This window comes from Lethenteron reissneri, chromosome 3 (assembly GCF_015708825.2).
Source record: "Lethenteron reissneri isolate LAM-NWPU_2019-01 chromosome 3, ASM1570882v1, whole genome shotgun sequence".
Taxonomy (NCBI): Eukaryota; Metazoa; Chordata; class Hyperoartia; order Petromyzontiformes; family Petromyzontidae; genus Lethenteron; species Lethenteron reissneri.
Genome location: NC_083781.1, coordinates 7,011,564 through 7,033,868, shown reverse-complemented (window position 1 = coordinate 7,033,868; position 22,305 = coordinate 7,011,564). Strand labels below are relative to the sequence as shown.

Below are 22,305 nucleotides of genomic sequence, written 5' to 3'. Positions count from 1 at the left end.
CGCCTTAACAAAATAACTAATCCCATATCTGCATTTCCCATAAATATGCTAAATTCCTATTGATATGCAAAATATGTTGTTAAGGCGCACCTTCTCGCTCCAACCCAGCTTAAATAGACGCTCCAAGCCTGGGGCGTGTCATTCAGACGCCGTCTTCCCAACAGACCTGTTTCTTCACCTGAGGACGGCTGCTTGCGTTGTGGCCGAAACGTCGTGAGAATTATTTTATTGTGTTTTATTTTTATTATTTTATTACTTCCCTTCTACATGACTTTACCGAAAGAACCAAGAAGATGGCGCTGCACTCTGATGTTGTAGGCGAAAACATTTATTGAAAAGTCTATTTAATTAAGTAGAACGTGTTGTCTATATTTATTTAAAGTTCGGCATTTTGATGTGACGTCACATTTCTCAACCCCCTCGTCACACATCGTCACAAATGTCTGAACCCCCCCCAGGTGCGTGACGTCATTTATGGACGGCCCCTAAGGACCGTGAGACCCCCCCGGGGTTAGTGGCTGTAGCGTCACCGTGTGGCCACCACGGGGGCTGTAGCGCCACCGTGTGGCCACCACGGGGGCTGTAGCGCCACCGTGTGGTGGCCACCACGCGGTACGACTGTGCGGTGCCCACAGTAGCGGTACGTCGTAGAGGTGTTGCGCAACTATTGCGGCTGTCCGAGTGGGTTCAATGCATATGCCGTGTCAACTCATACGGTTTACGCCGTATTCTTGCACAGGAAATCGAGTCACATATTCACTTTAAAATGTTTTTTGTTCATGTTTTTGTTTTGTGTTTGTTGCGGTTGCACCCGATTCAAGAGCCGAATGGCTCACAGGGCTATACCTAATAAATGAACTTGAACTTGAGTTGTCAGGTTCATGCGGCGTACAGCCGTGTAAATACGGGCAACAATAACGAAAATCGTACGGCCAAATACATAAATTCGTGGGACAGAATTATTTTTTTTACTCCGTAGAGTCGCGCGTTCCCGGTAGCAGCCGACAAATTTGATCCGCAATTAAGACTCTTCTCGGTACAGATCATGCGCGCAGGCTACATGTTACTTCCACATCCGATTTTCCAACACACAAGCCACGCCATAGCACAGCGACAGTGGGGGTGGGGGGGGGCAGCGTTTCCTCCTGCGGCGAAGAAGGCGAAAGTAGCGACGTCGACAGGCAGACATTTGAAAGAGTGGAAGAGCCCGACCTATGGCTCCCAGGGCAGGACGCAGGATGAGTGTTTGTCTGTGTTTCTCCCTTGTGATGGGGCTCTGTAGGATGAACGTTGTGAATTATAAGGGCGCGGGGTGAACCTTACAAGGTCTGAATTGGTCTGTAATAACAAGAGGCCGTCCATAAATGACGTCACGCACCTAGTGGGGGGGGGGGGGGTCAGACATTTGTGACGATGTGTGACGAGGGGGGGGGGGGGTTGAGAAATGTGACGTCACATCAAAATGCGCAACTTTAAATAAATATAGACAACACGTTCTACTGAATTAAATAGACTTTTTAAGAAATGTTTTCTCCTACAACATTAGAGTGCAGCGCCACTACAATGACAATAGCTTAAAGCGATTTGAAGCATGTTTTATTTTGGGGGGGGGGGGGCAGAGCTTTGTGACGTCATATTTGAGGGGGGTCTGACTTTTTGTGACGCCGTGTGACGATGGGGAGGGGTCAAAAATCGTCCAAAATCGCGTGACGTCATTTATGGACGGTCCCTAGGGCACTGGTAAGGGGTTGACAGGTTGGCACTGTAGGGGGGGGGGGGGGTGAAAGGTGGTGCCAGTCATCTCAGTCGACCCATGCGGCACCTGTTGGGGCTGCCCCGTGACCTGTCGGCGGGTGTTCGGCACTTCACGTGGCCTCAACGTGCACCTAGCCTGGCACAAGAGCCGTGTTGATATCACCGCCACTTAGTAGCGAATGGCGATTGTTGTTTTTGTTGTTGGCCTATAACTATACACGTGTGCCAGATGGCAGGCGTCACCACGTATTGTAGTCGTTACTCCACGTGCCCACCAAGAGGGCAACACGAAACAACGCGTCCGGCGCCGGTGAAAATAAAAATTACGATCGAAACCTCCACGACCCATTTGCACTGCGATTCTGTATTAGCTCACGGATTTTCATGTAAAAAATAAATAAAACCAACTGTGGCTACATCCCACGCACGCTGGCCGACATGTTTATACCATTGAAGATCCGATTGAAAATCGGTGCTGAGTTCAATACTATGAAGACCTTAACTTTGCGATTTGCAGTTCCCGAGAAACACTCTATATTGCCCCATGTTAAGAGATAGAGAAACGGTTCAAAAACCGGCAGAAACATTTTATTTGTAACCAGACACATAGTTTTTTTTTTATTGAAGTGCACTTCAAATTTGCGCTTGTGAAGATGATCTTTTTGTGATTAACTTAGTTGGAATAGGCTCATGTCATTAAACTATGTTGCTACAGCACAGGCATGCAAGGGGTTTCCATAGTGTAGTGGTTATCACGTTTGCCGAACCCGCGGAAGATTTGAAACCGGGCGGAAACATTTTATGTAAAACTAAAAAAAATCGTGTTTTATTTGAAGTGCACGTAAAATGTGCCCTGATGAAGATGATGATTTCATGACAAAAACAAACAACCACAGCCTGCAGCGGGCCCCATCAGACTGGTCAAGTAAATCCTTACGATCCACTCACACAGCGTGCGGTGGGCATTCACCCAGCAGTGGATTTAAGCACCAAAAAAACGGCAGTACTAATGTAATGGACAGAGCACGGCTCTGCCTGAGGGCAGCAGTGGAGACAGCGCGGCTCTCCCTAAAGCCAGCAGTGGAGAGCAGGGGGGTCCCTCAGGGCAGCAGTGGACGGAGCACGGCTCTGCCTCACTCACCCGTCTACTCACTCTCACACACCAGAGGTCGCAAACGGGTTTTGATTCCTTACCCGTACCCGGCCGCACCAGGGTCGCAAATGGGTACCCGTACCCTACCCGATACCCGGCTACCCGTACCTGGCCGGGTATCGGGTAGGGTACGGGTACTCGATTGCGACCTCTGGGATGAAGCCATGTTGCAGGCACGGGTGGGTTGATTCTAGGAACCTATACCAGTGAAGTGTGTTGCAACTTAACAGGGTGGACAAGCAGTTTCCGTAGTGTAGTGGTTCTCACGTTTGCCTCACACGCAAAAGGTCCCCGGTTCGAAACCGGGCAGAAACATTTTACGTAAAACCAAAAAACAATCGTGTTTTATTTAAAGTGCACGTAAAATGTGCCCTCATGAAGGTGATGAATTAATGATTCTTTATTGTTGGCATAGGTCTATACCAGTGAAGTGTGTTGCAACTTATCCGGGTGGACAAGCATTTTCCGTAGTGTAGTGGTTATCATGTTCGCCTAGCACGCGAAAGGTCCCCGGTTCGAAACCGAGCGGAAACATTTACGTAAAAACCAAAAAAAATCGTGTTTTATTTAAAGTGCACGTAAAATGTGCCCTCATGAAGGTGATGAATTCATCATTCTTCACTGTTGGCATATACCAGTGAAGTGTGTTGCAACTTCACAGGTTTGCTAAGCAGTTTCCGTAGTGTAGTGGTTATCACGTTCGCCTCACACGCAAAAGGTCCCCGGTTCGAAACCGGGCAGAAACATTTTACGTAAAACCAAAAAACAATCGTGTTTTATTTAAAGTGCACGTAAAATGTGCCCTCATGAAGGTGATGAATTCATGATTCTTTATTGTTGGCATAGGTCTATACCAGTGAAGTGTGTTGCAACTTATCAGGGTGGACAAGCATTTTCCGTAGTGTAGTGGTTATCATGTTCGCCTAACACGCGAAAGGTCCCCGGTTCGAAACCGAGCGGAAACATTTACGTAAAAACCAAAAAAAATCGTGTTTTATTTAAAGTGCACGTAAAATGTGCCCTCATGAAGGTGATGAATTCATCATTCTTCACTGTTGGCATATACCAGTGAAGTGTGTTGCAACTTCACAGGTTTGCTAAGCAGTTTCCGTAGTGTAGTGGTTATCACGTTCGCCTCACACGCGAAAGGTCCCCGGTTCGAAACCGGGCGGAAACATTTTACGTAAAACCACAAAAAATCGTGTATTATTTAAAGTGCACGTAAAATGTGCCTTCATGAACTTGATGAGTTCATCATTCTTGACTGTTGGCATAGGTCTATACCAGTGAAGTGTGTTGCAACTTAACAGGGTGGACAAGCAGTTTCCGTAGTGTAGTGTCTGTGTCGTTTTACATAACATTTCGATACTTTGCTAGGTTATTTGAATTTAGGGTGTTCTGTCTCCCTCTAAGCCTGCTTACCTTACTTGCCCTCCCGTCGTACTCATTGACGTGTACATTTTTTCCCTAACCCCTCCCTCTCTCTGCCTCCGCCCCCCCCTCTGTCTATTTAAGGCCACCCCACAGAGACGATCACCCCTCTCTGTTCCTGGGTTGCTCTCTCTATGTATCTTGGTGATATATGTCTGCTTACATGTCTGTCTATAGTTTTCTGGTTATATTCTATGTCGCTATTTCATTATACCTGATGATGATTGCTTGTGTTGCAATCGAAACGCCGTATGCTATTATTTAATTTATTCTTTTATCTTTATACGTGACTTTACCGAAAAAAACAAAGAATAGTGGTTATCACGTTCGCCTCACACGCGAAAGGTCCCCGGTTCGAAACCGGGCGTAAACATTTTACGTAAAACCAAAAAAAATCGTGTATTATTTAAAGTGCACGTAAAATGTGCCTTCATGAACTTGATGATTTCATCATTCTTGAATGTTGGCATAGGTCTATACGAGTGAAGTGAGTTGCTTTACACGCGAAAGGTCCCCGTTTCGAAACCGGGCGGAAACATTTTACGTAAAACCCCAAAAACTCGTGCTTTATCTAAAGTGCACGTAAAATGTGCCTTCAGGAACTTGATGAGTTCATCATTCTTGACTGTTGGCATAGGTATATACCAGTAAAGTGTGTTGCAACTTAACAGGGTGGGCAAGCAGTTTCCGTAGTGTAGTGGTTATCACGTTCACCTAACACGCGAAAGGTCCCCGCTTCGAAACCGGGCGGAAACATTTTACTTAAAATAAAAAAAAATCGTATTTTATTTGAAGTGCACGTAAAATGTGCCTTCATGAACTTGATGAGTTCATCATTCTTGAATGTTGGCATAGGTCTATACGAGTGAAGTGAGTTGCAACTTAGCAAGTAGGACAAGCAGTTTCCGTAGTGTAGTGGTTATCACGTTCGCCTCACACGCGAAAGGTCCCCGGTTCGAAACTGGGCAGAAACATTTTACGTAAAACCCCAAAAACTCGTGTTTTATTTAAAGTGCACGTAAAATGTGCCTCCATGAACTTGATGATTTCATCATTCTTCACTGTTGGCATAGGTCTATACCAGTGAAGTGCGTTGCAACTTAATGGGGTGGACAAGCAGTTTCCGTAGTGTAGTGTAGTGTCTGTGTCGTTTTACATAACATTTCGATACTTTGCTAGGTTATTTGAATTTAGTGTGTTCTGTCTCCCTCGAAGCCTGCTTACCTTACTTGCCCTCCCGTCGTACTCATTGACATGTACATTTTTTTCCTACCCCCTCCCTCTCTCTGCCTCCGCCCCCCTCTGTCTATTTAAGGCCACCCCACAGAGACGATCACCCCTCTCTGTTCCTGGGTTGCTCTCTCTGTGTATCTTGGTGATATCTGTCTGCTTACATGTCTGTCTATAGTTTTCTGGTTATATTCTATGTCGCTATTTCATTATACCTGATGATGATTGCTTGTGCTGCAATCGAAACGTCGTATGCTATTATTTAATTCATTATTTTATCTTTATACGTGACTTTACTGAAAAAACCAAAGAATAGTGGTTATCACGTTCGCCTCACACGCGAAAGGTCCCCGGTTCGAAACCGGGCGTAACATTTTACGTAAAACCAAAAAAAATCGTGTATTATTTAAAGTGCACGTAAAATGTGCCTTCATGAACTTGATGATTTCATCATTCTTGAATGTTGGCATAGGTCTATACGAGTGAAGTGAGTTGCTTTACACGCGAAAGGTCCCCGTTTCGAAACCGGGCGGAAACATTTTACGTAAAACCCCAAAAACTCGTGTTTAATTTAAAGTGCACGTAAAATGTGCCCTCATGAAGGTGATGAATTCATCATTCTTCACTGTTGGCATAGGTCTATACCAGTGAAGTGTGTTGCAACTTAATCGGGTGGAGAAGCAGTTTCCGTAGTGTAGTGATTATCACGTTCGCCTCACACGCGAAAGGTCCCCGGTTCGAAACCGGGCGGAAACATTTTACGTGAAACCCAAAAAACTCGTGTTTTATTTAAAGTGCACATAAAATGTGCCTTCATGAACTTGATGATTTCATCATTCTTCACTGTTGGCATAGGTCTATACCAGTGAAGTGTGTTGCAACTTAATAGGGTGGACAAGCAGTTTCCGTAGTGTAGAGGTTATCACGTTCGCTTTACACGCGAAAGGTCCCCGGTTCGAAACCGGGCGGAAAATTTTTACGTAAAACCCCAAAAACTCGTGCTTTATTTAAAGTGCACGTAAAATGTGCCTTCATGAACTTGATGAATTCATGATTGTTCATTGTTGGCATAGGTCTATACTAGTAAAGTGTGTTGCAACTTACCGGGGTGGACAAGCAGTTTCCGTAGTGTAGTGGTTATCACGTTTGCCTCACACGCGAAAGGTCCCCGGTTCAAAACCGGGCGGAAACATTTTACGTAAAACCCCAAAAACTCGTGTTTTATTTAAAGTGCACTTAAATGTGCCTTCATGAACATGATGATTTCATCATTCATCACTGTTGGCATAGGTCTATAGCAGTGAAGTGTGTTGCAACTTAATAGGGTGGACAAGCAGTTTCCGTAGTGTAGTGGTTATCACGTTCGCCTCACACGCGAAAGGTCCCCGGTTCGAAACCTGGCGGAAACATTTTACGTAAAACCCCAAAAACTCGTGTTTTATTTAAAGTGCACGTAAAATGTGCCTTCATGAACTTGATGAGTTCATCATTCTTGAATGTTGGCATAGGTCTATACCAGTGAAGTGTGTTGCAACTTAGCATTAAGGACAAGCTGTTTCCGTAGTGTAGTGGTTATCACGTTCGCTTTACACGCGAAAGGTCCCCGGTTCGAAACCGGGCGGAAACATTTTACGTAAAACCCCAAAAACTCGTGTTTTATTTAAAGTGCACGTAAAATGTGCCTTCATGAACTTGATGAGTTCATCATTCTTGAATGTTGGCATAGGTCTATACAAGTGAAGTGTGTTGCAACTTCACAGGTTTACCAAGTAGTTTCTGTAGCGTAGTGGTTATCACGTTTGCCTCACACGGGAAAGGTCCCCGGTTCGAAACTGGGCGGAAACATTTTACGTGAAACCCAAAAAACTCGTGTTTTATTTAAAGTGCACGTAAAATGTGCCTTCATGAACTTGATGATTTCATCATTCTTCACTGTTGGCATAGGTCTATACCAGTGAAGTGCGTTGCAACTTAATGGGGTGGACAAGCAGTTTCCGTAGTGTAGTGTAGTGTCTGTGTCGTTTTACATAACATTTCGATACTTTGCTAGGTTATTTGAATTTAGTGTGTTCTGTCTTTCTCTAAGCCTGCTTACCTTACTTGCCCTCCCGTCGTACTCATTGACATGTACATTTTTTCCCTACCTCCTCCCTCTCTCTGCCTCCGCCCCCCTCTGTCTATTTAAGGCCATCCCACAGAGACGATCACCCCTCTCTGTTCCTGGGTTGCTCTCTCTGTGTATCTTGGTGATATCTGTCTGCTTACATGTCTGTCTATAGTTTTCTGGTTATATTCTATGTCGCTATTTCATTATACCTGATGATGATTGCTTGTGTTGCAATCGAAACGTCGTATGCTATTATTTAATTCATTCTTTTATCTTTATACGTGACTTTACTGAAAAAACCAAAGAATAGTGGTTATCACGTTCGCCTCACACGCGAAAGGTCCCCGGTTCGAAACCGGGCGTAAACATTTTACGTAAAACCAAAAAAAATCGTGTATTATTTAAAGTGCACGTAAAATGTGCCTTCATGAACTTGATGATTTCATCATTCTTGAATGTTGGCATAGGTCTATACGAGTGAAGTGAGTTGCTTTACACGCGAAAGGTCCCCGTTTCGAAACCGGGCGGAAACATTTTACGTAAAACCCCAAAAACTCGTGTTTAATTTAAAGTGCACGTAAAATGTGCCCTCATGAAGGTGATGAATTCATCATTCTTCACTGTTGGCACAGGTCTATACCAGCGAAGTGTGTTGCACCTTCACAGGTTTGCCAAGCAGTTTCCGTAGTGTAGTGGTTATCACGTTCGCCTCACACGCGAATGGTCCCCGGTTCGAAACCGGGCGGGAACATTTTACGTGAAACCCAAAAAACTCGTGTTTTATTTAAAGTGCACATAAAATGTGCCTTCATGAACTTGATGATTTCATCATTCTTCACTGTTGGCATAGGTCTATACCAGTGAAGTGTGTTGCAACTTAATAGGGTGGACAAGCAGTTTCCGTAGTGTAGTGGTTATCACGTTCGCTTTACACGCGAAAGGTCCCCGGTTCGAAACCGGGCGGAAAAATTTTACGTAAAACCCCAAAAACTCGTGTTTTATTTAAAGTGCACGTAAAATGTGCCTTCATGAACTTGATGAATTCATGATTGTTCATTGTTGGCATAGGTCTATACTAGTAAAGTGTGTTGCAACTTGCCGGGGTGGACAAGCAGTTTCCGTAGTGTAGTGGTTATCACGTTTGCCTCACACGCGAAAGGTCCCCGGTTCAAAACCGGGCGGAAACATTTTACGTAAAACCCCAAAAACTCGTGTTTTATTTAAAGTGCACTTAAATGTGCCTTCATGAACATGATGATTTCATCATTCATCACTGTTGGCATAGGTCTATAGCAGTGAAGTGTGTTGCAACTTAATAGGGTGGACAAGCAGTTTCCGTAGTGTAGTGGTTATCACGTTCGCCTCACACGCGAAAGGTCCCCGGTTCGAAACCGGGCGGAAACATTTTACGTAAAACCCCAAAAACTCGTGTTTTATTTAAAGTGCACGTAAAATGTGCCTTCATGAACTTGATGAGTTCATCATTCTTGAATGTTGGCATAGGTCTATACAAGTGAAGTGTGTTGCAACTTCACAGGTTTACCAAGTAGTTTCTGTAGTGTAGTGGTTATCACGTTTGCCTCACACGGGAAAGGTCCCCGGTTCGAAACCGGGCGGAAACATTTTACTTAAAATCAAAAAAATTCGTTTTTTATTTGAAGTGCACGTAAAATGTGCCTTCATGAACTTGATGAGTTCATCATTCTTGAATGTTGGCATAGGTCTATACCAGTGAAGTGTGTTGAAACTTAATAGGGCGGAGAAGCAGTTTCTGTAGTGTAGTGGTTATCACGTTTGCCTCACACGCGAAAGGTCCCCGGTTCGAAACCGTGCAGAAACATTTTACGTAAAACCCCAAAAACTCGTGTTTTATTTAAAGTGCACGTAAAATGTGCCTTCATGAACTTGATGAATTCATGATTCTTCATTGTTGGCATAGGTCTATACCAGTGAAGTGTGTTGCAACTTCACAGGTTAGCCAAGAAGTTTCCGTAGTGTAGTGGTTATCACGTTCGCCTAACACGCGAAAGGTCCCCGGTTCGAAACCGGGCGGAAACATTTTACTAAAAATCTAAAAAAATCTTATTTTATTTAAAGTTCACGTAAAATGTGCCTTCATGAACTTGATGATTTCATCATTCTTCACTGTTGGCATAGGTTTATACCAGTGAAGTGTGTTGCAACTTAGCATTTAGGACAAGCAGTTTCCGTAGTGTAGTGGTTATCACGTTTGCTTTACACGCGAAAGGTCCCCGGATCGAAACCGGGCGGAAACATTTTACGTAAAACCCCAAAAACTCGTGTTTTATTTAAAGTGCACGTAAAATGTGCCTTAATGAACTTGATGATTTCATCATTCTTCACTGTTGGCATAGGTCTATACCAGTGAAGTGTGTTGCAACTTAATCGGGTGGAGAAGCAGTTTCCTTAGTGTAGCGGTTATCACGTTCGCCTCACACGTGAAAGGTCCCCTGTTTGAAACCGGGCGGAAACATTTTACGTAAAACCAAAAAAATCGTGTTTTATTTAAAGTGCACGTAAAATGTGCCTTCATGAACTTGATGAGTTCATCATTCTTGACTGTTGGCATAGGTCTATACCAGTGAAGTGTGTTGCAACTTCACAGGTTTACCAAGCAGTTTCCGTAGTGTAGTGGTTATCACGTTCGCCTCACACGCGAAAGGTCCCGGGTTTGAAACCGGGCGGAAACATTTTACTTAAAATCAAAAAAATTCGTATTTTATTTGAAGTGCACGTAAAATGTGCCTTCATGAACTTGATGAGTTCATCATTCTTGAATGTTGGCATAGGTCTATACCAGTGAAGTGTGTTGCAACTTCACAGGTTTACCAAGTAGTGTCCGTAGTGTAGTGGTTATCACGTTCGCCTCACACGCGAAAGGTCCCCGGTTCGAAACCGGGCGGAAACATTTTGCTTAAAATCAAAAAAATTCGCATTTTATTTGAAGTGCACGTACAATGTGCCTTCATGAACTTGATGAGTTCATCATTCTTGAATGTTGGCATAGGTCTATACCAGTGAAGTGTGTTGCAACTTATCACGGTGGACAAGCAGTTTCCGTAGTGTAGTGGTTATCACGTTCGCCTAACACGCGAAAGGTCCCCGGTTCGAAACCGGGCGGAAACATTTTACGTAAAACCCCAAAAACTCGTGTTTTATTTGAAGTGCACGTAAAATGTGCCTTCATGAACTTGATGATTTCATCATTCTTCACTGTTGGCATAGGTCTATACCAGTGAAGTGTGTTGCAACTTAATAGGGTGGAGAAGTAGTTTCCGTAGTGTAGTGGTTATCACGTTCGCCTCACACGCGAAAGGTCCCCGGTTTGAAACCGGGCGGAAACATTTTACGTAAAACCAAAAAAAATCGTGTTTTATTTAAAGTGCACGTAAAATGTGCCTTCATGAACTTGATGAGTTCATCATTCTTGAATGTTGGCATAGGTCTATACCAGTGAAGTGTGTTGCAACTTTGCAAGTAAGACAAGCAGTTTCCGTAGTGTAGTGGTTATCACGTTCGCCTCACACGCGAAAGGTCCCCGGTTCGAAACCGGGAGGAAACATTTTACGTAAAACCCCAAAAACTCGTGTTTTATTTAAAGTGCACGTAAAAATGTGCCTTCATGAACTTGATGATTTCATTATTCTTCACTGTTGGCATAGGTCTATACCAGTGAAGTGTGTTGCAACTTCACAGGTTAGCCAAGAAGTTTCCGTAGTGTAGTGGTTATCACGTTCGCCTAACACGCGAAAGGTCCCTGGTTCGAAACCGGGCGGAAGCATTTTACTAAAAATCTAAAAAAATCTTATTTTATTTAAAGTTCACGTAAAATGTGCCTTCATGAACTTGATGATTTCATCATTCTTCACTGTTGGCATAGGTTTATACCAGTGAAGTGTGTTGCAACTTAGCATTTAGGACAAGCAGTTTCCGTAGTGTAGTGGTTATCACGTTCGCTTTACACGCGAAAGGTCCCCGGTTCAAAACCGGGCGGAAAGATTTTACGTAAAACCCCAAAAACTCGTGTTTTATTTAAAGTGCACGTAAAATGTGCCTTCATGAACTTGATGAGTTCATCATTCTTGAATGTTGGCATAGGTCTATACCAGTGAAGTGTGTTGCAACTTAGCAAGTAAGACAAGCAGTTTCCGTAGTGTAGTGGTTATCACGTTCGCCTCACACGCGAAAGGTCCCCGGTTCGAAACCGGGCCGAAACATTTTACGTAAAACCCCAAAAACTCGTGTTTTATTTAAAGTGCACGTAAAATGTGCCTTCATGAACTTGATGATTTCATCATTCTTCACTGTTGGCATAGGTCTATACCAGTGAAGTGTGTTGCAAATTAATCGGGTGGAGAAGCAGTTTCCGTAGTGTAGTGGTTACCACGTTCGCCTCACACGCGAAAGGTCCCCGGTTCGAAACTGGGTGGAAACATTTTACGTAAAACCCCAAAAACTCGTGTTTTATTTAAAGTGCACGTAAAATGTGCCTTCATGAACTTGATGATTTCATCATTCTTCACTGTTGGCATAGGTCTATACCAGTGAAGTGTGTTGCAACTTCACAGGTTTACCAAGTAGTTTCCGTAGTGTAGTGGTTATCACGTTCGCCTCACACGGGAAAGGTCCCCGGTTCGAAACCGGGCAGAAACATTTTACTTAAAATCAAAAAAATTCGTATTTTATTTGAAGTGCACGTAAAATGTGCCTTCATGAACTTGATGAGTTCATCATTCTTGAATGTTGGCATAGGTCTATACCAGTGAAGTGTGTTGCAACTTTGCAAGTAAGGCAAGCAGTTTCCGTAGTGTAGTGGTTATCACGTTCGCCTCACACGCGAAAGGTCCCCGGTTCGAAACCGGGCGGAAACATTTTACGTAAAACCCCAAAAACTCGTGTTTTATTTAAAGTGCACGTAAAATGTGCCTTCATGAACTTGATGAGTTCATCATTCTTGAATGTTGGCATAGGTCTATACCAGTGAAGTGTGTTGCAACTTAATAGGGTGGAGAAGTAGTTTCCGTAGTGTAGTGGTTATCACGTTTGCCTCACACGCGAAAGGTCCCCGGTTCAAAACCGGGCGGAAACATTTTACGTAAAACCCCAAAAACTCGTGTTTTATTTAAAGTGCACTTAAATGTGCCTTCATGAACATGATGATTTCATCATTCATCACTGTTGGCATAGGTCTATAGCAGTGAAGTGTGTTGCAACTTAATAGGGTGGACAAGCAGTTTCCGTAGTGTAGTGGTTATCACGTTCGCCTCACACGCGAAAGGTCCCCGGTTCGAAACCGGGCGGAAACATTTTACGTAAAACCCCAAAAACTCGTGTTTTATTTAAAGTGCACGTAAAATGTGCCTTCATGAACTTGATGAGTTCATCATTCTTGAATGTTGGCATAGGTCTATACCAGTGAAGTGTGTTGCAACTTAGCATTTAGGACAAGCTGTTTCCGTAGTGTAGTGGTTATCACGTTCGCTTTACACGCGAAAGGTCCCCGGTTCGAAACCGGGCGGAAACATTTTACGTAAAACCCCAAAAACTCGTGTTTTATTTAAAGTGCACGTAAAATGTGCCTTCATGAACTTGATGAGTTCATCATTCTTGAATGTTGGCATAGGTCTATACCAGTGAAGTGTGTTGCAACTTAATAGGGTGGAGAAGTAGTTTCCGTAGTGTAGTGGTTATCACGTTCGCCTAACACGCGAAAGGTCCCCGGTTCGAAGCCGGGCGGAAACATTTTACGTAAAACCCCAAAAACTCGTGTTTTATTTAAAGTGCACGTAAAATGTGCCTTCATGAACTTGATGAGTTCATCATTCTTGAATGTTGGCATAGGTCTATACCAGTGAAGTGTGTTGAAACTTAATAGGGCGGAGAAGCAGTTTCTGTAGTGTAGTGGTTATCACGTTTGCCTCACTCGCGAAAGGTCCCCGGTTCAAAACCGTGCAGAAACATTTTACGTAAAACCCCAAAAACTCGTGTTTTATTTAAAGTGCACGTAAAATGTGCCTTCATGAACTTGATGAATTCATGATTCATCATTGTTGGCATAGGTCTATACCAGTGAAGTGTGTTGCAACTTCACAGGTTAGCCAAGAAGTTTCCGTAGTGTAGTGGTTATCACGTTCGCCTAACACGCGAAAGGTCCCCGGTTCGAAACCGGGCGGAAACATTTTACTAAAAATCTAAAAAAATCTTATTTTATTTAAAGTTCACGTAAAATGTGCCTTCATGAACTTGATGATTTCATCATTCTTCACTGTTGGCATAGGTTTATACCAGTGAAGTGTGTTGCAACTTAGCATTTAGGACAAGCAGTTTCCGTAGTGTAGTGGTTATCACGTTTGCTTTACACGCGAAAGGTCCCCGGTTCAAAACCGGGCGGAAACATTTTACGTAAAACCCCAAAAACTCGTGTTTTATTTAAAGTGCACGTAAAATGTGCCTTAATGAACTTGATGATTTCATCATTCTTCACTGTTGGCATAGGTCTATACCAGTGAAGTGTGTTGCAACTTAATAGGGTGGAGAAGCAGTTTCCGTAGTGTAGTGGTTATCTCGTTCGCCTCATACGCGGAAGGTCCTTGGTTCAAAACCGGGCGGAAACATCTTACGTAAAACCCCAAAAACTCGTGTTTTATTTAAAGTGCACGTAAAATGTGCCTTCATGAACTTGATGAGTTCATCATTCTTGAATGTTGGCATAGGTCTATACCAGTGAAGTGTGTTGCAACTTAATAGGGTGGAGAAGTAGTTTCCGTAGTGTAGTGGTTATCACGTTCGCCTCACACGCGAAAGGTCCCTGGTTCGAAACCGGGCGGAAACATTTTGCTTAAAATAAAAAAAATTCGCATTTTATTTGAAGTGCACGTACAATGTGCCTTCATGAACTTGATGAGTTCATCATTCTTGAATGTTGGCATAGGTCTATACCAGTGAAGTGTGTTGCAACTTATCACGGTGGACAAGCAGTTTCCGTAGTGTAGTGGTTATCACGTTCGCCTAACACGCGAAAGGTCCCCGGTTCGAAACCGGGCGGAAACATTTTACGTAAAACCCCAAAAACTCGTGTTTTATTTGAAGTGCACGTAAAATGTGCCTTCATGAACTTGATGATTTCATCATTCTTCACTGTTGGCATAGGTCTATACCAGTGAAGTGTGTTGTATCCTAACCCTTCTTCCATAATTGAGAGTAATAATATTTGATGATTTTTATATATTATCTTTTTATTTTTTTTAATGAGTGAAACACACCAAAGCGCACCAAACTGCAAAACACCAGGTGTTGTTAAGTAATGAACGAGAGGAGGGCTAGGATGACAGAATTGCAACCTTGCTTCAAGGCAAAGGCAGTGAAAGGAAGTAGAGGCGCCTTTGTCTAAGTCATAACCACAGAAAGCCAGGAATCATCACTGATTGTGTGTTAGGGATTCCGAGCTAATTAGAACACGTGCACACAGAAAGGGAGGTAGAAGCACGCCTTGTTCTCCTGCAGCTGAGGAAACAAAGATAAACCCAAAAGGGCCTTGAGTTAACGTCAGCTGGACTGCAACAACCACGGCGAGCAGAGATAGGGTGGGGCAAAGACTGCGGGCTATGAATGCAACTTCGTGTCAGTAAAGCCCTGACAAACAAGTTAAGTTAAAGACATCACAATACATAATATCGCATATAACATCAATGTTAACGCTATTCACCGTAAACTATATTCCGCTTATATAACCATGCAGGCACCAAGGAATACGAATTCCTAGGATCAAGAAACTTACCCCTTAACCTAAGATATCGGAAATAAATTAATAGTAATAAGTATATGCATGAAAAGACAAAGTAAAACTTATGGAAACGCCAGGATAACGGGATGAATCACCACCAGGTCGAATATGAATACATAATAAAAAAAAAACGATGTTAAACCCAGGGTCGGAGAGAAAGGGAGATCCCGGCCGTCTTTGTATCCCCGCAGCGCGGGATAGGAGTGTGTATACGCTCGGGGAAACACCCCCACTTGAGTCAAGCACCACGATGGGAAACGACAGACCTTAGGTTACATACAGAATCATAACTGTGAAATAGTAAGGGACAAATGTTAACTTAAAACTTTTAACCATTTCTTTGTGCGCCGGGTCGGAGAGAGCGTTGGCCCTCCCTCCAGGTGGTGCGAACAAAGACGCCTATGAGACATTTGTGACGTCTGTGTTTTGGGTTCATGGGGAAGGCCAGACAGGAGATAATGTTGCGCCCAGACAGAGAGACGACCTCGAGGCAATTTGTAACATCTGATTGTTTGCTCGTGGGTTCATGGAGGGAGTGGGACAACGGAATACCGTGAGTAATGCACACAAGGACATACGGACGTACGGACACACACATGGACACACCTGCCTACGGACAGATCCTGACACAGCAAAAATCGGAAAGAAGCCCCGCCTTGTGGGCGGGATCCAGGGGGATTTTTCGGCATAAAGTAAAGGATCCTGAGCATTGGAAATCAGTGCGACGAGCGGGTCCACTCAGGAGTGCGACCAGAGGGTCGACTCAGGAGCGAGGGCGACCAGCGGGTCGACCCAGGAGCGAGCTCGACCGGGAGGGTCGACTCAGGAGCGAGCTGCGACCAGCGGGTCGGCTCGACTCATCTTCAGCTCGTCAATCTCTGCTGCCGCCGGAGGTCTCTGCTGCCGCCGGAGTGGTGATCGTTGCGGTTTGGCGACGATCCAGCGCTGCACGCTACGAGCGAGTTGTGGGCGCCACCTACCGACCGGGTTCCGAACTGCGACAGCGTATCAACAGCCATCCGAACCAATTCGCCACGGGATCGACTGATACGTATGACGCGCACCGCCCCCTCACCACACGACCACCAGGCGTCTGTTTGACCTAAAGAATCGACTCCGAACACTGACTATTCAAGACAACTCTTACCACTCAAAAACACTCGAACCCATAAGCCATCCGTGGCTGGAAAGCATCACAACGAGACCGAGTGATGGCCCTCCGTCGTTTATAGGAGTATTCTTGATTTTATCTTTAATATTTAGTGGGCTGTACTCTTAATCGCATAAATTCCCAACAGATCCATCAATACGAACTGATTCTTGGCACCTCCTTCCGCCGAGCCACGCTCACGTGGGGAGTGGTGGCCCACCGGATCCTTATCAGGTGATCTGGTCCCCAATTAGTAAACTTGGTATAAGATAACGATCTTCGGAAAAGGAGCACCGTCGCAGGCCCTTACTCCGAGCCGTTCTGAGATAACCTGCCGATGTATCTGTTGAGATTGGTGCCTTTAAGAATAATAACTGTTTTTGATTGTGTTTTTTTTTATCGCCGTATAATCTTTCAAGTATCTTTCAGTCATAATCGCCGCACGTACTCGCATCCTCTACAGAATATTCAACTGTTCCGTGACCCAAGGTGTTAACAACGTGATAAGGGTTGCGTATGATCAATAAGGAGTGCGGTACTGCGTGAACAATATTGAGAATAATCATTCATTAACGTTAAGGTTTTCTTAGCATAATATTTGCATGTTTTAACGACTCTCTCTCTCACTAAGAACCATCGCGTTATGCGGGATCCATGTGCCGTTGTCAAAGTGAAATCAGACAATCGTTGATGATACTGTATTGATGCCGTATTGACGTTCCGGGATTGAGAGTTCGCATACTATATCATAGTTAAGGTTGAATTAGTAATAAATTGATCAATACAGAAGTGGTTGTGTGATTCTTTCCTGAAATCTATGCATAAGATCTGCTTCTGCGTTGAGATTTGAACTTGGTGACCTTAATAAACACACTAATACATACTCAGTAAATGTTAAAGCGATAACGGGGTGAACCGGGGTCTGGTTATCATAACGACTTGCATTATCATAATTACACCCACTCGCATAATTAATACGATTACCTCTCGAATTGGCATAATTAAAATGTGCATAATTACATAAATTAACATATTTCCGGATAATTACACATTTGGCCAAATTTCATTTAATTATTATTATTTTCACTGAATATTCATAACCCACATATACAACATAATAATTTCACCCACGCACGCATACAACATAACAAATTTTCATAACCCAACATATACAACATAATGGGGGCTCGTCTTCCGGGATCTCTCGCAGACAGTTTATGCATGAATTCAGGAACGAATCACTGATGTGTTAATCAGAGTGTTGTGAACTAACGTTGCCTTGTGATTGTAAACGGGGGTATACAAACAAAACGCGCTCTGAAGGGAAATACCAGAGTAGCAGAGTATAACAAAGACAGCTGGGCTGAGATTATTTGCTCGAGTTGAACTGACGCATCCTGTGATACAATTGTTTATATGCACTCTGAAAATAAATATTAAGGTAACTCTTGCCATACATAAGATGCTAGGATCAAGAATAATATTTGAATGGGTTACGGGATACGGGGAGCTCGTATTTAAACGTACCGACCAATCTGTTACAAAGCAGTACAGTCAGAGAGACATATGGGAAGGGAGCTGTATCGATAACACGAACACACCTCGGGGGAAACTAATTGACTGGATAAAAAGTAACGAAGGCAAACACGATGCAAAAACTGCAGAGAAGGCAGGACAGGACTCATACCTTCTCACACAGGCATACAGACAGGGATTGTGGAATGAGGGAAAATTTGGAAAGGAAACGGGAGAGAAATCGTCTCTAATAAACGACGAGAAATGTCCTCACACCCTCGAGAGGGAGGAGAAATCAAAGCTCGCGACACCAGCAAAACTCACAGACGTTGAGCCACAGAATAAATATGGAAGTAACATCAAATCACTCTCTTGGGTACGTGGACAGAGTCCAGGGATTGATCGCACAAAAGTTAAAGTAAAATCGCCAGGACATGGTACACTAAGGGCAGAGGCAAAAACTGAAGGGAAATGGCAACACGAGCGACACGGCCCTGGGCGCGCACACAGAAAATGCACACCACTTAAACACAGGGGACACAGCACAGACCAAAGTGACAGATTGCCTGATGATAACTTGTTTGATGATGACGCTGTCAGCAATCAACTTTCGGAATACCTGTTCACCAGTAAAACCCTTAAGTTGATGGACAAGGCTCTAGTCAGAATTCCCGATTTTGACCCCCACAATAAGACTATGGATATCCACACACATATCGCGACAGTGGAAGAGGAGGCAATGATTAGAGGGCTGAGGAGACGGGATGAAAAAGCGAGTTTGTTGAAACGGACCTTACATAAAGAATCTATTCCATGGGTAAAGTCACTACCACACAAGGTTAGAAATGATTTTAAACAATTGAGCCTGGCAGTGATTCGGAAGTTTGGAGAATATTCGACACTCACTGAGGGGTTTTATGCTGTAAAATCGATGACCCAGGGCATGGACCAAGATCCACGTGACTACCTCGTCCAATTTAAAAGAGCGTATTACGCAGGCGATGTGAATCAATACCACGAAGGGGATAAAATGTTCAAAATTATGTTTTTTGAATCCTTGAGCCCAGAGATTACAGAAAGGGTGAGAATGGTTTTGAATCCAGAAACCGCATCCTTACGCCGCATAGAGAGCAAGGCGTACATGGCATGGTTATACAGAGCTAAGAATCATAATTCGGATCCAGAACACAGGGAGAGGGATGAGGAACCCAGCCTCTCAGAGAGGAATAAAAATCACCGAGCAGTCCCACCATGCAGAGAGCAGCAGAAACGCACGCACACATGGCAAAATAACCCAGAGAGAGGTTGGCACGAGAATGAGAGCGGCACAAAGCCGAACATTCAGGAGAATCGCAGGAGGGGGAGGTTCAGAATAGAACCATACCAACACCCCATGCCCCGACATGCGCAAGGTCAAGATTACCCACAGGGATGGCGAAGTAACAATCCAGGAAAAATTTGGCACCCAAATGGGAAAAACACTGGGCCAAGGGTGCAGGAGAATCGTAGGAGGGAGAGGTTCAGAGCAGAACCATATCAACACCCCATCCCACGACACACGCAAGGTTCAAATTACGCACAGAGATGGGAAGATAACCACCTAGCGGGAAGGTGTTACACATACCGCGGAGGTATGGATGCGAACATTCACGAGAATCGCAGGATGGGAGGTCAAACACAATCGATCCAATTCCGACCAATTCCTCCACCGGCTATACCAGGAGGGAATAGAGGAATAACACAGAATACGGTCCAAATACGTGATGAACCATCCACAGTGATTGAGAGCGGGCAGCCCATACGCGCCACACCCGCCGAGGTGTTAAACCCGGCGCTCAATGTGAAATACAGGCAGGCTGCAAGTGACAGGGCGGGCAAGAACGTGGACAGTGCTCCCGTAAATGACGCGCGGATCGAATACAAGGACAGGGTTGCATTGAAGCGTGATCGGACAGTACAAAAACAGACAGCAGGGACACGCCCTGAGGAGCGCAGGCATGAGCCTTTGAATGGAAAATATCCAAGGGAAACCAAAAATTATGTGGATCGGAGTGCTAAAATGGAGACGAATGTCCATGACGTACCGGGAATGGTGTTGAAATCCAACACACTAGTAAAAACAAAGAGGGCAACATTACGAGGGACAGAATTAAATCGACACACTGACTCGGCAAATGTGCATGTAATCGCAGAGAGAGCGAATGCCTCGAACCAAGTGTCAAAGTGGGTCGTGTGCGCGAATTCTGGTTATGTGCAGCACAATTTTTCACCACACACTCCCACGACACAGAGAGTCAGAGAGGAAACTACAAAAACGAACCCGAAAACCGTGATCGAATTATCGAAGTGATAAGTGGTGAACGAGGCAACATGAGGAAGGTAACGCATAAATGCGTTCGAAACCGCTACCTAGCGTTTCCCAGGATTTAACAAAAACAAAAATGAATATTCGTCGGAGTCATGATGTATCAGAACCGATGTAACGCAATATCGATGTTTAACGCTTGTTTAATTTTCTTTGCTCAATTCAAATATAACCATGTTAAGTTGTGACACGTACGCACGCGTTGTAAGGAATAGCAGCAAAACTTGAGGACAATCGATGGTTCATGATGGAAGAAGGGTATACATATTTTTTTTAAAAATAACCCGTGGCCATTTGACCACTGGTCATTTTTAAAAGGGCGGAATGTTGTATCCTAACCCTTCTTCCATAATTGAGAGTAATAATATTTGATGATTTTTATATATTATCTTTTTATTTTTTTTAATGAGTGAAACACACCAAAGCGCACCAAACTGCAAAACACCAGGTGTTGTTAAGTAATGAACGAGAGGAGGGCTAGGATGACAGAATTGCAACCTTGCTTCAAGGCAAAGGCAGTGAAAGGAAGTAGAGGCGCCTTTGTCTAAGTCATAACCACAGAAAGCCAGGAATCATCACTGATTGTGTGTTAGGGATTCCGAGCTAATTAGAACACGTGCACACAGAAAGGGAGGTAGAAGCACGCCTTGTTCTCCTGCAGCTGAGGAAACAAAGATAAACCCAAAAGGGCCTTGAGTTAACGTCAGCTGGACTGCAACAACCACGGCGAGCAGAGATAGGGTGGGGCAAAGACTGCGGGCTATGAATGCAACTTCGTGTCAGTAAAGCCCTGACAAACAAGTTAAGTTAAAGACATCACAATACATAATATCGCATATAACATCAATGTTAACGCTATTCACCGTAAACTATATTCCGCTTATATAACCATGCAGGCACCAAGGAATACGAATTCCTAGGATCAAGAAACTTACCCCTTAACCTAAGATATCGGAAATAAATTAATAGTAATAAGTATATGCATGAAAAGACAAAGTAAAACTTATGGAAACGCCAGGATAACGGGATGAATCACCACCAGGTCGAATATGAATACATAATAAAAAAAAAACGATGTTAAACCCAGGGTCGGAGAGAAAGGGAGATCCCGGCCGTCTTTGTATCCCCGCAGCGCGGGATAGGAGTGTGTATACGCTCGGGGAAACACCCCCACTTGAGTCAAGCACCACGATGGGAAACGACAGACCTTAGGTTACATACAGAATCATAACTGTGAAATAGTAAGGGACAAATGTTAACTTAAAACTTTTAACCATTTCTTTGTGCGCCGGGTCGGAGAGAGCGTTGGCCCTCCCTCCAGGTGGTGCGAACAAAGACGCCTATGAGACATTTGTGACGTCTGTGTTTTGGGTTCATGGGGAAGGCCAGACAGGAGATAATGTTGCGCCCAGACAGAGAGACGACCTCGAGGCAATTTGTAACATCTGATTGTTTGCTCGTGGGTTCATGGAGGGAGTGGGACAACGGAATACCGTGAGTAATGCACACAAGGACATACGGACGTACGGACACACACATGGACACACCTGCCTACGGACAGATCCTGACACAGCAAAAATCGGAAAGAAGCCCCGCCTTGTGGGCGGGATCCAGGGGGATTTTTCGGCATAAAGTAAAGGATCCTGAGCATTGGAAATCAGTGCGACGAGCGGGTCCACTCAGGAGTGCGACCAGAGGGTCGACTCAGGAGCGAGGGCGACCAGCGGGTCGACCCAGGAGCGAGCTCGACCGGGAGGGTCGACTCAGGAGCGAGCTGCGACCAGCGGGTCGGCTC

The 22,305-nt window shown here is 44.2% G+C and overlaps 40 non-coding genes across 40 annotated transcripts; all 40 read left to right on the top strand.

Annotated features, from left to right (window-relative positions):
- Nucleotides 1–3,150: 3,150 nt before the first annotated feature.
- Nucleotides 3,151–3,223, top strand: TRNAV-CAC (transfer RNA valine (anticodon CAC)). Its single transcript has one exon. It is a non-coding gene; the product is annotated as a tRNA-Val (tRNA).
- A 146-nt stretch (nt 3,224–3,369) lies between these two features.
- On the top strand, nt 3,370–3,442 carry TRNAA-AGC (transfer RNA alanine (anticodon AGC)). The gene has a single exon. It is a non-coding gene; the product is annotated as a tRNA-Ala (tRNA).
- A 139-nt stretch (nt 3,443–3,581) lies between these two features.
- On the top strand, nt 3,582–3,654 carry TRNAV-CAC (transfer RNA valine (anticodon CAC)). Its single transcript has one exon. It is a non-coding gene; the product is annotated as a tRNA-Val (tRNA).
- A 146-nt stretch (nt 3,655–3,800) lies between these two features.
- TRNAV-AAC (transfer RNA valine (anticodon AAC)) lies at nt 3,801–3,873 on the top strand. The gene has a single exon. It is a non-coding gene; the product is annotated as a tRNA-Val (tRNA).
- Nucleotides 3,874–4,012: 139 nt separating this feature from the next.
- On the top strand, nt 4,013–4,085 carry TRNAV-CAC (transfer RNA valine (anticodon CAC)). The gene has a single exon. It is a non-coding gene; the product is annotated as a tRNA-Val (tRNA).
- Nucleotides 4,086–5,022: 937 nt separating this feature from the next.
- Nucleotides 5,023–5,095, top strand: TRNAV-AAC (transfer RNA valine (anticodon AAC)). The gene has a single exon. It is a non-coding gene; the product is annotated as a tRNA-Val (tRNA).
- A 145-nt stretch (nt 5,096–5,240) lies between these two features.
- Nucleotides 5,241–5,313, top strand: TRNAV-CAC (transfer RNA valine (anticodon CAC)). Its single transcript has one exon. It is a non-coding gene; the product is annotated as a tRNA-Val (tRNA).
- Nucleotides 5,314–6,252: 939 nt separating this feature from the next.
- On the top strand, nt 6,253–6,325 carry TRNAV-CAC (transfer RNA valine (anticodon CAC)). The gene has a single exon. It is a non-coding gene; the product is annotated as a tRNA-Val (tRNA).
- A 145-nt stretch (nt 6,326–6,470) lies between these two features.
- On the top strand, nt 6,471–6,543 carry TRNAV-UAC (transfer RNA valine (anticodon UAC)). Its single transcript has one exon. It is a non-coding gene; the product is annotated as a tRNA-Val (tRNA).
- A 145-nt stretch (nt 6,544–6,688) lies between these two features.
- TRNAV-CAC (transfer RNA valine (anticodon CAC)) lies at nt 6,689–6,761 on the top strand. Its single transcript has one exon. It is a non-coding gene; the product is annotated as a tRNA-Val (tRNA).
- Nucleotides 6,762–6,905: 144 nt separating this feature from the next.
- On the top strand, nt 6,906–6,978 carry TRNAV-CAC (transfer RNA valine (anticodon CAC)). The gene has a single exon. It is a non-coding gene; the product is annotated as a tRNA-Val (tRNA).
- Nucleotides 6,979–7,123: 145 nt separating this feature from the next.
- Nucleotides 7,124–7,196, top strand: TRNAV-UAC (transfer RNA valine (anticodon UAC)). Its single transcript has one exon. It is a non-coding gene; the product is annotated as a tRNA-Val (tRNA).
- A 1,158-nt stretch (nt 7,197–8,354) lies between these two features.
- TRNAV-CAC (transfer RNA valine (anticodon CAC)) lies at nt 8,355–8,427 on the top strand. Its single transcript has one exon. It is a non-coding gene; the product is annotated as a tRNA-Val (tRNA).
- A 145-nt stretch (nt 8,428–8,572) lies between these two features.
- Nucleotides 8,573–8,645, top strand: TRNAV-UAC (transfer RNA valine (anticodon UAC)). Its single transcript has one exon. It is a non-coding gene; the product is annotated as a tRNA-Val (tRNA).
- A 145-nt stretch (nt 8,646–8,790) lies between these two features.
- On the top strand, nt 8,791–8,863 carry TRNAV-CAC (transfer RNA valine (anticodon CAC)). Its single transcript has one exon. It is a non-coding gene; the product is annotated as a tRNA-Val (tRNA).
- Nucleotides 8,864–9,007: 144 nt separating this feature from the next.
- Nucleotides 9,008–9,080, top strand: TRNAV-CAC (transfer RNA valine (anticodon CAC)). Its single transcript has one exon. It is a non-coding gene; the product is annotated as a tRNA-Val (tRNA).
- A 145-nt stretch (nt 9,081–9,225) lies between these two features.
- TRNAV-CAC (transfer RNA valine (anticodon CAC)) lies at nt 9,226–9,298 on the top strand. Its single transcript has one exon. It is a non-coding gene; the product is annotated as a tRNA-Val (tRNA).
- A 145-nt stretch (nt 9,299–9,443) lies between these two features.
- On the top strand, nt 9,444–9,516 carry TRNAV-CAC (transfer RNA valine (anticodon CAC)). The gene has a single exon. It is a non-coding gene; the product is annotated as a tRNA-Val (tRNA).
- Nucleotides 9,517–9,661: 145 nt separating this feature from the next.
- On the top strand, nt 9,662–9,734 carry TRNAV-AAC (transfer RNA valine (anticodon AAC)). The gene has a single exon. It is a non-coding gene; the product is annotated as a tRNA-Val (tRNA).
- Nucleotides 9,735–9,879: 145 nt separating this feature from the next.
- TRNAV-UAC (transfer RNA valine (anticodon UAC)) lies at nt 9,880–9,952 on the top strand. Its single transcript has one exon. It is a non-coding gene; the product is annotated as a tRNA-Val (tRNA).
- Nucleotides 9,953–10,314: 362 nt separating this feature from the next.
- TRNAV-CAC (transfer RNA valine (anticodon CAC)) lies at nt 10,315–10,387 on the top strand. The gene has a single exon. It is a non-coding gene; the product is annotated as a tRNA-Val (tRNA).
- A 145-nt stretch (nt 10,388–10,532) lies between these two features.
- On the top strand, nt 10,533–10,605 carry TRNAV-CAC (transfer RNA valine (anticodon CAC)). The gene has a single exon. It is a non-coding gene; the product is annotated as a tRNA-Val (tRNA).
- Nucleotides 10,606–10,750: 145 nt separating this feature from the next.
- Nucleotides 10,751–10,823, top strand: TRNAV-AAC (transfer RNA valine (anticodon AAC)). Its single transcript has one exon. It is a non-coding gene; the product is annotated as a tRNA-Val (tRNA).
- Nucleotides 10,824–10,968: 145 nt separating this feature from the next.
- TRNAV-CAC (transfer RNA valine (anticodon CAC)) lies at nt 10,969–11,041 on the top strand. The gene has a single exon. It is a non-coding gene; the product is annotated as a tRNA-Val (tRNA).
- Nucleotides 11,042–11,186: 145 nt separating this feature from the next.
- TRNAV-CAC (transfer RNA valine (anticodon CAC)) lies at nt 11,187–11,259 on the top strand. Its single transcript has one exon. It is a non-coding gene; the product is annotated as a tRNA-Val (tRNA).
- A 146-nt stretch (nt 11,260–11,405) lies between these two features.
- TRNAV-AAC (transfer RNA valine (anticodon AAC)) lies at nt 11,406–11,478 on the top strand. Its single transcript has one exon. It is a non-coding gene; the product is annotated as a tRNA-Val (tRNA).
- Nucleotides 11,479–11,623: 145 nt separating this feature from the next.
- TRNAV-UAC (transfer RNA valine (anticodon UAC)) lies at nt 11,624–11,696 on the top strand. Its single transcript has one exon. It is a non-coding gene; the product is annotated as a tRNA-Val (tRNA).
- A 145-nt stretch (nt 11,697–11,841) lies between these two features.
- On the top strand, nt 11,842–11,914 carry TRNAV-CAC (transfer RNA valine (anticodon CAC)). The gene has a single exon. It is a non-coding gene; the product is annotated as a tRNA-Val (tRNA).
- A 145-nt stretch (nt 11,915–12,059) lies between these two features.
- On the top strand, nt 12,060–12,132 carry TRNAV-CAC (transfer RNA valine (anticodon CAC)). The gene has a single exon. It is a non-coding gene; the product is annotated as a tRNA-Val (tRNA).
- Nucleotides 12,133–12,277: 145 nt separating this feature from the next.
- Nucleotides 12,278–12,350, top strand: TRNAV-CAC (transfer RNA valine (anticodon CAC)). The gene has a single exon. It is a non-coding gene; the product is annotated as a tRNA-Val (tRNA).
- Nucleotides 12,351–12,495: 145 nt separating this feature from the next.
- TRNAV-CAC (transfer RNA valine (anticodon CAC)) lies at nt 12,496–12,568 on the top strand. Its single transcript has one exon. It is a non-coding gene; the product is annotated as a tRNA-Val (tRNA).
- Nucleotides 12,569–12,713: 145 nt separating this feature from the next.
- On the top strand, nt 12,714–12,786 carry TRNAV-CAC (transfer RNA valine (anticodon CAC)). Its single transcript has one exon. It is a non-coding gene; the product is annotated as a tRNA-Val (tRNA).
- Nucleotides 12,787–12,930: 144 nt separating this feature from the next.
- Nucleotides 12,931–13,003, top strand: TRNAV-CAC (transfer RNA valine (anticodon CAC)). The gene has a single exon. It is a non-coding gene; the product is annotated as a tRNA-Val (tRNA).
- Nucleotides 13,004–13,148: 145 nt separating this feature from the next.
- Nucleotides 13,149–13,221, top strand: TRNAV-UAC (transfer RNA valine (anticodon UAC)). Its single transcript has one exon. It is a non-coding gene; the product is annotated as a tRNA-Val (tRNA).
- A 145-nt stretch (nt 13,222–13,366) lies between these two features.
- On the top strand, nt 13,367–13,439 carry TRNAV-AAC (transfer RNA valine (anticodon AAC)). The gene has a single exon. It is a non-coding gene; the product is annotated as a tRNA-Val (tRNA).
- Nucleotides 13,440–13,584: 145 nt separating this feature from the next.
- Nucleotides 13,585–13,657, top strand: TRNAV-CAC (transfer RNA valine (anticodon CAC)). The gene has a single exon. It is a non-coding gene; the product is annotated as a tRNA-Val (tRNA).
- A 145-nt stretch (nt 13,658–13,802) lies between these two features.
- Nucleotides 13,803–13,875, top strand: TRNAV-AAC (transfer RNA valine (anticodon AAC)). The gene has a single exon. It is a non-coding gene; the product is annotated as a tRNA-Val (tRNA).
- Nucleotides 13,876–14,020: 145 nt separating this feature from the next.
- On the top strand, nt 14,021–14,093 carry TRNAV-UAC (transfer RNA valine (anticodon UAC)). Its single transcript has one exon. It is a non-coding gene; the product is annotated as a tRNA-Val (tRNA).
- Nucleotides 14,094–14,456: 363 nt separating this feature from the next.
- Nucleotides 14,457–14,529, top strand: TRNAV-CAC (transfer RNA valine (anticodon CAC)). The gene has a single exon. It is a non-coding gene; the product is annotated as a tRNA-Val (tRNA).
- Nucleotides 14,530–14,674: 145 nt separating this feature from the next.
- Nucleotides 14,675–14,747, top strand: TRNAV-AAC (transfer RNA valine (anticodon AAC)). Its single transcript has one exon. It is a non-coding gene; the product is annotated as a tRNA-Val (tRNA).
- The last annotated feature ends 7,558 nt before the right edge of the window (nt 14,748–22,305 follow it).